This window comes from Miscanthus floridulus, chromosome 3, assembly GCF_019320115.1.
Source record: "Miscanthus floridulus cultivar M001 chromosome 3, ASM1932011v1, whole genome shotgun sequence".
NCBI classification, from domain to species: Eukaryota; Viridiplantae; Streptophyta; class Magnoliopsida; order Poales; family Poaceae; genus Miscanthus; species Miscanthus floridulus.
This window is the reverse complement of record NC_089582.1, coordinates 3052579-3066628: the sequence shown is the minus strand read 5'-3', so window position 1 is coordinate 3066628 and position 14050 is coordinate 3052579.

Genomic DNA, 14050 nt, shown 5'->3' with positions numbered 1-14050 from the left:
GGAAAAAGCATAAATACCGGTATATGTACATGGTTGGATTAGGATTTGAATAGTTACCGAAAAAATCAAGCATCTAAAAAAAATAACAGCTCCCTTTCGAGTATTCAAACATCAACAATAAAATTTAATTTGCTTTCCTCGATGGGTGCTTAACATGTCGAGTACCCGCAGTGTCCTTCCTTCAAAACTGTACGTTCAGTCAACCTTGATGGGCACCTCTCTTGTTTTTTTGCTAGTAGGTGGCCAAGCGTTGACTACTCAAACAATGATATTGCACTCTATTTTCTGGAAGCGTCCATTTTGCCCATTTGTGGAGGGCAAAAAAATGAACACAACAAATGTGACTTCCATCATTCAAAAACAAACGTGATTTCCATGCATCACCGGCACCTCGGAAAAGAATATCTTTCTTGGCAAAAAATTATATTCCGCTCTATTTTCTCTCAAATTCATAAGGTACTCAACTCAGTTCATTGAGACAATACACCCTACAATATATAATTTTCACATGAGACAAAAGGTAGTTTTTTTTAGACCAGCCTGGAATATAGCCGGAGTGAAATGGTTAATCCAATGTCAGTAGTACAACTTCACCAAACTTCTGTCATGAAAATGAAACCTTCATCAATGAATTTGGTTGCCGCCCACATGTTTGTGCTGCAGTACAATGCCATCAATTTGAATGATGGTGGGTGGTATACATTTTCTTCATCATGTGGAAGATGTGCAAGCAAAGCTGAAAGTTCAAGCGGGCGGCATCCAAGTGAAATAAAAGAACCTCCAATACATTTTTGTTTGTATAATATTATCAATAACTTACAATTTCTAAAGTAATAAATTTAAAAACCTACAACTATTTAGTCACTTTATCAATAACTTACAATTTCCAACCGCAACACGGCGGCCCAGTCCGGTCGAGAGGAGTCACCTAAGTAAACTCTAGTGTGTTGTACTCATTCTAATTTGTTAGCTGTGTGATTTGAACTAAGTGTCTGGACCTACTAGTCATGTGAACTGCGATCTGGACATGAACTCTGAACTCGTCTTCTAGACATGGTGAAAGTGTGAACCGTACTTAGTTATTTTGAACTATGAGTGTGAAATGTGCTTAGTTATTTTGAACTATGAGTGTGAACTGTGAACTTCAATTTGTCATTTGTCATTTGCGTCTAAATATCTGAATTCATACTTTACCTATTTTTTATTGCAAAATGTTTAACATGTGAACTTTTGAGTTTTTGTGTGTGATTATGGTTTGTGAATATAAAGGCGTACGGTATTCCGACTTTAAGTTCCTTGGTTCCTGATCGTTTCCGTTGAATTTCCGCCTATATTGGTTCGTTTATGTACACCCACATATCCTGATTCCGTTTCCGAACCCGATTCCATTTTCGCCAAAAAAAATATAGAAATGGAAATGGTAGAGGGGTTTTCCATCTGTTTCCGTTCATTTTTATCTGTAAAAGCTGTGAAGAAGCCTCAACTGTCATGATTGAATAAAGCTGAACATCAGTGAAAGATGGAACTAAACATACTATATAAAATATGCATCACTTTTTATCCTCATGGTAGGTCTGCGGCGTTAAAAATGGCAGTTCACTCATGTTCAGTGTTAGTCACCTATATAAGTTATGCAGCTGGCCGCTGGGTAAAAGAGAGGCATTGGTCCTTTGACCTCTGGTTGCTAGATATATGGGTCAGTCTGGCTCTTTTGCTCGGCACCGTGTTACCTTTTGCCAAGCAAGATGCAGAGTACGATTGATAGTCAAGTCAGGGTACCTGCAGGCATGCCTTTACTTGGTAGCTCAACCAAGCAAGCGCGAGGCCAGAAGAGCTAGTCGAAACAACCACCACGCCATATATCTAGGTGGGTGGACCGATCTTTTCAATCAATCTTATATATAGTCAAGGCCACAAATATTCATACAACAATGACAGTGAAATTCACGGATTGGGAAGCATCAGCAAATGGGAATTGAACTTGCACGGCAGCTGTCGTGAGCAGTGTACTTAATTAGGCAAGAAAGAGATAATGCTTTTTTTTTTTTTTTGTACCGGTAAGAAACGCTGCAGCTATATATGACCATCCTGGGTCCGTGAATAATGTTGTAGGTGGTTCTCTTAATTAACATCTCCGGTTGCATGGAGTGTAGCCATAGTTTTATCAATCCAACCTGCAGCTCTTTTCATAGGCATATCCTTATTTATCCTAATAGAAAGATACTTTATCCATTAAATATAAACCTGTACTTTAATTATCTCTTGGAGATAATATATCATCATATATAATCATCTAGATCTAACTAAATAGATGGCCCATTTTCATTTTTGGAGTACTGTAGCCCTAAACATCTCATTAGACTAGGCCAGATAGGTTGGGCCAAATGGGTGGTGCCTTGGATGATGAACATATGACGGGTGGCACAACACGATAAAGGCTGTCTTACGTGATGTTTGCATTGGTTCAGCCGAAGGGAAGGGAACGTAGATGGAAACCATTAACTCCTGTACCTGCTACCAAGCAATCATTTACGTCTTCTGTTTGATCACGCCTTGACTTTTTTCGTGAGTCCCTAGCCGCGACAGAGTGGATTGCACCGGAAGAGGAGGGGCAGCGGGTTTGTATGGGTTTGGATGCGTTCACGACGTTATCTATTACGGAGTGGGCCAACCAAACATGAAAGAACGTGATCGTTTAGCGCTGTGAACCGATACTGGGTCGCAAAGGCTGAACCAAACAACACCTTAGATCTAGCTGTGTCCTTTGTGTTGACACAAATCAAATTTTTGTTGTGAATTTTATTGCCTTGAATGATGAACATATGCTGTGACGGGTTGCACAACACAATAAAAGGCTTTTGTCATGCCATTCCGTGCTTGGATTATTGTGGGGTAAGCCAATTGGATGGCATGGCAATGACCCATCAACCTTACCGCGTCATGCCTCGTTGGGTCGTGCTTTAGATAGAGAAAGTTATACTATAATGCGCACGGTTGTACTCCCTCCATCCAAAAAAGGACACAATTCTTATCTTTTGAGGAGTCAAATGATTTGAAAATTAACCAAAGTTATATAAATAAGTATTAATATATTTATGATACAAAATAAATATCATTAAATTAATTATAAAATATATTTTTTAGTAAACCTAATCAGAGACATAAATATCAATACTATTTACTATAAACTTGACCAAAGATATGCTAACTTGGCTTTCACAAATCCCGTAGTTGCATCCTATCCTTTTATGAACGGATGGGGTAACAGACGACCTGAGGGATCACATGCTTATCTACACGAAAGCATAGGGGGAATTAGCTAGATGCTCATAACAGACCCATGTATGTGTGCATATACGTGATGAACTTCATATGTATGCCAAGTTGCCAACAAAGAGAGGAGGCATATATAAATGTGGGTACATAACACATATATATAAAGAGGTAAAGTGTCATCGGTCGTCACACTATTTCCTGTGTGCTAAGTTTATCTAGTCAGCAAAATGAGACGCGTGACAAAAAGAAGAAGCTAGGCATATGTTTGGGAGCAGGAGGCATCAGGGGAAGTGTCGTTCATTGCTCCAAGAGCACCCACACATGCTCGCGAACGGCGTGGTCTTTCCAAGCTTTACGCACCAGGCGGTCCGGCAGTGTAGGGGCTGCTTGGTTTCTCGAAGAACTTTTGCCCCACCTTGATGAGTCAGGATACGAAGGTAGCAACTTGTTTGGTAGGAGAGCGAGCTTACATTGAAGCACGTGACAAATAGCAAGGATTTCAGGCTTTTTACTGTGAGCGAGGCAAGGCAAGCTAGTCTGAAACCAAGCAGGCCATGTTGCTGCCAGTGATCACGAGAGCGCTTGTGACCGAGTCCTGGCAGGGGAAGACCAGGATCTAGTCTGAAGCCTGAACTGACATGAATGAGACAATGAGTCAATCACTACTGGAAACGCGTGTTTTGCCGAGGGCCTGAGACTTTGCCGAGAGCCAAATCTCGGGCACTCGGCAAAGACACTCTTTGCCGAGGGCCAGCCACAGGAGCCCTTGGCAAAGAACGGACCTCGGCAAAGAGGCCTTTGCCGAGGGTACAGCCCTCGGCAAAGACAGGCCCACGGCAAATCAAATCTTTGCCGAGGGCCTCGGCCCTCGGCAAATTAGGCCCGTTGGGTCACGGCGGCCATTTCCCGTCAAGCTTTGCCGAGGGCCACCCGTTAGGCCCTCGGCAAAGATTTTTTTTCTGTCAAACCAGGCTATTCGGCAAATTTTTTTTAAGTCTTTGCCGAGGGCCCTAGACCAGGCCCTCGGCAAAGATTTTTTTAAAACCAGTTTTTTGGCCAAATTTTTTTTTTATAAATCGGCTTTGCGAGGGCCCGAGGCTAGGCCCTCGGCAAAGAAGCCCTTTGCCGAGGGCCAGGATAGGCCCTCGGCAAAGATTTTTTATTTTTTATTTTTAAAATTCTTTGCCGAGGGCTACGGGCTAGGTCCTCGGCAATTTTTTTTGGGTTTTTTTAGCTCAGTTTTTTTGTGGTGCTACAATACATTGTTTTGAACTCAATTTTAAAATTTAGGCCAATTTTGATTTTGTTTTGTATACATTGTTATCGCATCTGTAGGCTGTGGTAAAAAATTGAGAAGGCTTCGAGCGAGTTGCGACATCGGATGCCTGAAACCCAGACATCTCCACATGTGTAACATGACATCTCGCCAAGTTTCGTGATTTTCGGACTTCGTATGGATTTTATATAATTTTAAAACACTTTTTTGGCAAGTCGGTCGCCATGTTACGCGAACAAGATGCGTGAAAATTTGATGCGAGTTCGTGGATAGGGACTCAACATGCACCAATTAACATGAATAATATTTTTTGAAACACTACATTGCAATATTCCATGCACCTGCAGTTCAAATCTGACATATTCGAAAAAAATCAAAGAATCGAAATAAATTAAGGAAATATACAAAACAAAATCAAAATTGGCCTAAATTTTAAAATTGAGTTCAAAACAATGTATTGTAGCACCACAAAAAAACTAGGCTAAAAAAACCAAAAAAAAATTGCCGAGGGCTCTTTGTCGAGGGCCTGGCCCGTGGCCCTCGGCAAAGAATTTTAAAAATAAAAAATAAAAAATCTTTACCGAGGGCCGTGGATCTGGGCCCTCGGCAAAGAACCGAACCCTAAAAAAAATTGCTGAGGGCTCTTTGCCAAGGGCCTGGCCCGTGGCCCTCGGCAAAGAATTTTAAAAATAAAAAATAAAAAATCTTTGCCGAGGGCCGTGGATCTGGGCCCTCGGCAAAGGACCGAACCCTAAAAAAAAATTTGCTGAAGGCTCTTTGCCGAGGGCCTGACCCGTGGCCCTCGGCAAAGAATTTTAAAAATAAAAAATAAAAAATCTTTGCCGAGGGCCGGTGGATCTGGGCCCTCGGCAAAGGGTACCGAAACCCTAAAAATCGGGACAGCGGCCCCAAATGCCCGATCGGAAATTTAAAAAAAAACGCTCGAACATCTCCTCCCCACACGCCCGCTCGCGGCCGGCCCCGCGCGTCCACCACCGCCCCGCGCACCCCGTCCTCCGCGACGCGCGCCCCGCCGGCTCCCCTGATGAGGCGAGTAAGGATGAAAGAGCCCATGGCCGCCGGGCCTCCCCGCCCTCGACGCCAGAACCGCCGCCGAGCGCGCCCGCCGGATGAGCGTCACGGCCGATACCGAGCCTGGCAGCCCACGCGCACCACCGCCGGCGTGAGCGGTGTCGCCCGCGCTCACCACGACGCGCTGCACCGCTTGCCGCACCACGGGCACCGCTTGCAGATCGCGGGCGCGCCACACTACCGCGCCTGCGCCCACCGCCCTGTTGCTCCCCACCCCCGCGCTCGGCGTCCAGCGCGCCCTGGCGCACCCCAACCAGCGCGCCCCGCCGCCCCACCACGCCTAGTGGCGGCGACGGTCGCCCCTGCCTCCGTTCCCGTCTCCATCGAGCAAGGGGAGGTCGACCGCCCCGGCTGGCCCTCCGGTGGCTCCCCCTCGCCGGCCTTCCCGCCCTGACCCCAGCCCCCAGGCCGCCCCCATCGCCGGCTACTGTTGGAGGGGAGGAGGCAGAGGGTGAAGTTGGAGGAAGAAGAGAAGGAGGAAGGGGAAGAAAAGGAGAAGAAGAGGAGAAGGAGGAAGGGGAAGAGAAGGAGAAGAAGGGGAAAAGGAGAGAAGAAAGGGAAGAGGGGGATAGGAGTACTCCAATGCCGCTCGACCTCGCCGGAGAAGAAAGTGACCCCCGCACCGCGACGCCCGACTCCACCGCAACCCTAGGTAAAACTCTCGTTGTCGGCCTTCGTGCCGTATGTGGTTGTGTGGGCCTTCGTGCCGTAAGTTGATATGAGGGCCTTCGTGCTGTTGTGGTTGTCGGCCTTCGTGCCATTGTGGTTGTGTGGGCCTTCGTGCCGTAAGTTGATATGAGGGCCTTCGTGCCATTGTGGTTGTCGGCCTTCATGCCGTTGTGAATGTCGGCCATCGTGTCGTTTTTTGCAGGTTTTGGAAACCTCCCCATGCAGGGGAGGTGCTGCCAAAATTTTGAACAAAAAATAACCTATTGTCTTTTTATGCAGGAGAAGAGTACGTCAGAGGGGACCCAGAGGACCCCGATCGTCTTCGTCGACGTCGCGGTTCTGCCGTCACTACGTCGCCTCACCACTACGTCGATTCGCCACTGCCCCGCTAGCCTTACTTCACTGACACCATAGGTATAAATAACCTCTTTTTGCGCATGTCTGTCGTAGCCCGCGCGTAACCCAGTTAGGCGTCTCCTGTCCGAAAGAGATATGGTCGTAGGTATGTGGATCTTTGCGTATCTGCGACCGTATCTGTTTCGGATTGTCCATGTTTTTGGACAGCCCGTGGATGCGTAGATGGTTTAGTTTCCATGGTCCGCTCTGGTCCGAGAAGGAGTATCGGCAACACCTCCTTGTTGTTCTCCGGATACACACTCTCCCTTGCAGGACGTGTATCGGGAGAACAGCGGGGAGGTGCTGCCAAAATTCTGTCTCAGAGAGGAGCGGAGCATGGAAACTGACCTCATCTACTCATCCGCGGGTGGGATTAGGACCTATCCTCACCTATTAGACAGTAGGAACACCGCGTAGATGCAATTGATGGTCACGATACTCTATGCTGTAAATGTTAAAGGATGGAGGACCGTCAGTGGATGTACACGGGCTGGAGAAGCGGGAGTGACTACGACTATGAATGGGTGAAGGGGATAGATGGTTTCTTGAAACATGCATTTGGCCTAGGAGCAGGAGGACATTCTCTAGTTTGGTGTCCCTGCAGCAAATGTGACAACAGGAGAAAAGTAGAAGAGAAGACCATGGGTAGACATCTTGTGTTCAATGGTTATACGCTTGGCTACCAGCAGTGGATCTACCATGGTGAAGCAGATCGTATAAGAGCGGAGGTGGTGAGAGCACGCCTCGAGGCTTTTGATGATGATGCCGGGGTAGCAGACATGCTAGATGACGCCCACCAAGCTCACTTCGCTGAATGACGTGAGAAGGAGGAGATGGAGGAATCCGCAAAGGACTTCTACAAAATGTTGGACTCGGCACAGAAACCCCTTCATGAGCGTACAATGATTTCTCAGCTAGATGCGATTGGACTCGTAATGGGGTTGAAGGCCGAGTTAAACCTGAGTCGAGAAGGCTTCGATAAGATGTTGGCCGTGTTTGGCACCATGGTACCGGAGAAGCACACTTTGCCGACGAACTTGTACAAGGCAGAGAAACTCCTTCGTATGCTTAAGATGCCGTATGACAAGATACATGTTTGTCCGAAGGGGTGCGTCCTATGTAGGAAAGAACACAAGGATGCAAATTACTGTCCGAAGTGTAAATCCTCCAGGTACCTGGAGGTAGACTCTGGTGATGGTCAGAAGAAGCAGCTTTCGATCCCCGCGAGAGTGCTACGTCACCTTCCTTTCCTACCGAGGATCCAACGGCTATTCATGACTGAGGAATCTACGAAACAGATGACATGGCACAAAGATGGCAAACGGTACAATCCTGGGAAGATGGTACATCCGTCTGATGCTGAAGCATGGACGCATTTCAATGACAAACATCGTGACAAAGTAGCTGAGGCTCGTAATGTACATGTCGTGCTGGCAACAGATGGGTTCAATCCTTATGGAATGATGGCTGCCCCATACACATGCTGGCCCGTTTTTGTTATCCCCCTCAATCTCCCTCCCGGCATCTCCTTTCAACGGCATAACGTATTCTTGTCGTTGATAATTCCTGGACACCCGGGGAGTAATATGGGTGTGTTCATGGAGCCTGTGATTGATGAATTGATCCACGCTTGGGAGAAGGGGGTATGGACATACGATCGAGCTATAAAGACAAGCTTCAAAATGCACATTTGGTACCACTACTCCCTGCATGACTTCCTGGCGTATGGGTTATTCACCACCTGGTGTGTTCACAGGAAGTTCCCATGCCCAGTATGCAAGGAAGCCATGAGGTTCATTTGGTTGAAGAAGGGTGGCAAGTATTCGTCGTTCAACCAGCATCGTCAGTTCCTCCCTCTAAACCACGAATTTAGAGAAGACATCAAGAGCTTTACGAAAGGTGTCAAAGTGACAGACCCTAAACCACATTTGACGACTGGTGCCGAGGTTCATGTTCAGATAGGTGCTCTCGTGCCCAATGAAGAAGGTGGTTTTGTGGGATATGGTGAGGAACATATGTGGACTCATAAATCCGGCTTGACAAGGCTCCCCTATTTCGATGACCTTCTTCTGCCACATAACATTGATGTAATGCACACTGAAAAGAATATCGCCGAGGCACTTTGGGGAACTCTCATGGACACTGACAAGTCTAAGGACAACGTTAAGGCTAGAGTGGACCTAGCGACGTTGTGCGATAGACCGAATCAAGCGATGCAGCCTCCTAGTGGCCGAAACAAGAACTGGAAAAGGCCTAAGGTTAATTTCATCTTGCAAATTGATCAAAGGAGGGAGGTACTAAAATGGATGCAGATGTTAATGTTTCCAGATGGATATGCAGCGAATCTTAGCAGGGGAGTGAACTTAGGCACTCTACGAGTCAATGGGATGAAGAGTCATGACTACCACATATGGATTGAGCGGCTTCTTCCGACGATGGTCCGAGGCTATGTCCCTGAGCATGTCTAGCAAGTGCTAGCAGAGTTGAGCTTTTTCTTCCGCCAGCTTTGTGCCAAGGAGATATCTCGGACCGTCGCTCAGGACTTGGAAAAAGCGGCACCTGTGTTGCTCTATAAGCTGGAGAAGATCTTTCCACCCTGCTTCTTCTTGCCGATGCAACATCTGATTGTGCACCTCCCATCCGAGGCACGTTTGGGGGGGGGCCGTGCAGGCCTGTTGGTGCTATCCGATCGAGAGATGTCTAAAGACTCTTCGCAAAAAATGTACAAATAAAGCCAGAATTGAGGCTTCCATTACAGAGGCATGCCTTCGGGAGGAGGTGGCAAACTTCACAACGCTATACTACAAGCCAAACCTTCCTAGCAATCATAATCCACCCTCTCGTTACAATACTGGCAAAAATGAATCGACCCTGAGCCTTTTCCAAGGCCAACTCGGCAGCGCAAGTGGATCAACCCCAAAGCTATTGGGAAATGAAGAGTGGCGCAGTATCATGCTATATGTGTTGAATAACCTTACCGAGGTGCAGCCGTTCATCAAGTAAGTTCTCAACGAACTTATTTCAATATGCCGTCACTATTCTGCATCCAACCCCATTGATTCTCGTTCGGACAGGGAATTTGTTCATGAATTCTGGCATCAATCAAGGGATCCTACCTCGCATGAACAAGACACCCTTGTTTTGCGGGGTGCGGGAGCGGGGAGGCCTGATTTCATTTCTTGGTTCAAACAAAAGGTAATGTCCAATTTAGCTCGTACGTTCGATCGTCCAAGGTGATCGTACGTTTGATTAATATAATGATCTATCATGATTCACCTTGCAGGCCCAGACCGATTCGTCCATGAGTGACGAGTTGAAACAGGTTGCAAATGGCTATGATGTTAGGGTGAAGTCATTTACCAGCTATGACATGAACAGATATTGCTTCCACACAACAAGTTACGAGCAGATTCGGCCCAAACAAAAAACCACAAATAGCAGAGTTTGTACGCCCGGCACTGATGGCCTCGACTATCATGGTAGAGTTGAGGAAATCTATGAACTCTCATTTTATGGAGACGAACCTCTTAAACCTGTCATGTTCAAATGCCACTGGTTTAATCCTCGATCAACGAGACGAACCCCTCATCTTGGGCTCAGCAGACAGAGGACGAGAGGGGTCAGCAGATGGGCGAGGGAGACGAGGCGCTCGAGGGCGAGGGAGGCGAGGCGCTCGAGGGCGAGGGAGAGGGTACCGTTACCCGGACTCTCTACGAGCGAGGTCCCGCGAGCCTCCCTCCGGTTCCGCTTCCTCACAACCGCTCAGTGATTCGGCCTATGGCAAAGAGGTAAGTAACTATGAATGTTATCACAACTACTTCATAAGATATATTGGAAATCTTAAGAGAAACTGATAAATTTTCTTAATCACTTGTGCAGGGCCTGGTTGGTTTTGTCGGGTACTCCAGCACGCACCCCCGTGAGCATCCTTGGTGTTTTGTGCAGGAAATGGTACCCCGGCATTGTGCAACTGTCCGAAGAGCCGGTGGTGTGGGAGCTGGCCTCCAACTAGGACATGTACGCGCTGGTCACGGATGACACTTATCGCAACAAGCAGGAGCGAGTATTGGCGGAGTTTTGGGTAAGTCTCTCTCACACAACATTGCTTAATACATCGCATTCATTGGTTAAATCTTTTATTGAAATAATGAATGGATACATCGGTTTTGTATACAGAAATATTTCAAGGCCAAAGAAGGACTTGAGGCCCAGGCGGATCGGGTGGCTGCTGCAGCTTGTAGGAAGTACGTCACCGAGATGCACCACCATGGGCGCGTCCAGGCCCACATAGACTACTACAGGTCGGTACTTAGGCAGTCCCTCCCCAAGCCTCAAGCAAGACGGATTACGCTGACCCGGGACCAGTACCTTGAGGTAGGCGAATAACATTCATAATGATTCGTTTTGATATTAAGTAGGTTCAATTTCATCTTCTTATATGTCAAATACTCGATGACTTGTAGGTGATTCCCTGGTGGTGCCGATCGTATCCCGAGTGCTAGGCCATGATCGTGGACAAGTGGTTATCATAGGACTTTGTTGACACGCACGAGAGGCAGCGGGAACAGCGTCTGATAAGGCAAGGTCCAACTCACCATCAAGGCAGTCATAGCCTCCCCGGATACAAACAAGCATATGTAAGTGATTTCTTTCATTTATTTTGACGCTCAATTCTGTTTGATTTCTCACCATCTTCCCGTCTTTCTCGCAGGAGGCTGCGCACCCGGGCGAGGAGGTCTTGGAGTTCTCTGCGTGGGCTATGTCTCACATGGGTAGGGCGTCGTCCTCTGTCTCCTTTGACCTGGCTGCCCTGCCCCATGTGTACTCTGACCCGAACGTGTACACTAAAGTCCAAGAGTACACATCAATGGTAAGGGGGATCTATGGGGAAGATTACAATGTGCGCACTGAGCCCATTGATGCAGAGGCGATCATGAGGCTCGGAGGAGGCAAGAAGCACGAGCGGCTGTGGATTGCAGACGGCGCCATCGACTCCACCACTATTCCCTCCCTCGACGCTACCCGAGCACGGAGCACGAGCTCCAGCCAGCCCATACGTCCACGGCCTTCTCCAGCACTACAGCAGGTCCAAGCACTCCAGGTAATTCCTGTTTTACTCATCGTACGTAGATATTTAAACACCTAAATTAGATTTGCATTACTGATACATTGAAGTGAAATATTGCAGGCCGAGCTGCAAGAAACAAAAAGGCAAAGTCAAGAGCAGAACGCGGAGTTGACTGCACAGCTGCAGGCCCAAAAGGTCGCGTTCGAGGCCGCGCAGAAGCAGATGGCGGAGATGATGGTGATCATGCAAAGTCTTGGGCAAGCATCGGGTGTACCTGTGCAGTTTTCAGCTCCTCCACCTCCTACTCCTACAGCTACTCCTGTAAGTATGAAAGTTCACTTTTCGCTTATGCTTTGCATGTATGTCGGCCTTCGTGCCGTTGTGGATGTCGGCGTTCGTGCCGTTGTGGATGTTGGCGTTCGTGCCGTCGTTTCTTGCAGGTTTTGGAAACCTCCCCGTGCAGGGGAGGTGCCGCCAAAATTTTCAATTGAGTCTAATCTTTTTGTATTCCTACAATACTAGATGCAATCTCTAAGTTTCAAAACTGTTTTCCCGGATTACTCACATATGCAATCTCTGCTCCTTTGTGCAGTTTCCGTCCGCGGGTTCCAATCAACCTGCTAGTGCGTCACCGGGTGATCCTGCTTTTCCTTCACCATTGTCTCATAGGCTAGCTTGATGAGGACTCGTGCTAGGTGATGTGGTTGGACTTTAGCGTGATTTGCGATTTATGGTTGTGACTTGTGCTTGGATTTCATTAACTTGTCGTAATAAACATATGAATGATGATGAACATGTGACTTGTCGTTGTAATATATTGTGATTTGTGGTTCACAATTATGGTTGTGATATATTGTGAGAAAATGGGTTCTGTGTGATATATATATGTATATATATGAAATGCTTGTGTCGATGGAATGCAAAAAACAAAAAAAAATTTAAATTTCTGCCTCTTTGCCGAGGGCAATGACCAAGGCCCTCGGCAAAGAAGGGTCCTTTGCCGAGGGCCCAAGCAATAGCCCTCGGCAAAGATTTTTTTGGAAAAAAATCCTAACAATTTCTTTGCCGAGGGCCAGGGAGAAGGCCCTCGGCAAAGGGTTAAAAAAATCAAAAAAACCATTTCTTTGCCGAGGGCTGGCCCTCGGCAAAGAATTTTTAAAAAATCCTGAAAATTTCTTTGCCGAGGGCCAGGGAGGAGGCCCTCGGCAAAGGTTTTTTTAAAAAAAATAAAAAATTTTATTTGCCGAGGGTCGGCCCTCGGCAAACAAATTAAAAAAAAAACCATTTCTTTGCCGAGGGTCGGCCCTCGGCAAAGAAACCGCCAACGGCGCCGGCGCCTGACGGCTTCTTTTGTTTGCCGAGTGCCCGATAAAGGGCCCTCGGCAAAGACCCCTTCGCCGTCTAAAAATTCCCCGAGGGGTCTTTGCCGAGGGCAGCCCTCGGCAAAGCCTTTGCCGAGGGTTTCTGGTCCCCTCGGCAAAGCATGCGCCTCCAGTAGTGAATGAAACAAATTATCTGCGTTTCAAGGGAAGATACAGTTCTCCGTATTAGTGCATCGTTTTAGTCACTGCTAAAAATGATTTTAAAGAGGCAACATTTTTTATTTACAGACTGTAAAAAAGTGTCTAAATAACTAACAATTAGAGATGGTCGCAGTGTTTACAGACACAATCAATAAACGACCGTCTTCTAAAAAATTAACAGAGGCAATCATCTCTGCTTTGTTTGTCCAGAGCCATGAAGGAACCATACTTGTCTCTAATGAATTAACATCTAAGACTTGTCTATCAAGTAACCATCTGTCTATTCTAGGAAACATATCAGGGACGGGTACACTTTCAGAGACGCTCTCTTTGGAGCCCGTCTATTCTAGAAAACACAGAGAGACTGGTGCACTTTTAGAGACATGTATGATTTGGTACAGCCTCTTATTTGTTGTCTACTTCACAGATGGCTATTTATCAGTGACGGGTGAAGTTTTCCCATGTCTCTCATTGCTGACCGTGTCAAGGACGTGTTGTCACACTGGTGTAGATCCTTATATCAACGTCATGTTTAGTTAATACGAGTCTCTAACTGGACACTTGCCCTGTGGCTTGCTACTCACTATAGCTAGCTAGCTAGAGCACCACCCCACCGAGCCACAGTCGTCATCCCTTCTCCCTTCCACTCAACTGCCAGCCTACTGCACGCATCTAAGGTGCTCGAGTTCGACCATATCTCCGTTTGACGATCCTAGGTACAGAGCATGCTCTGCCCATGCATGCATGTTA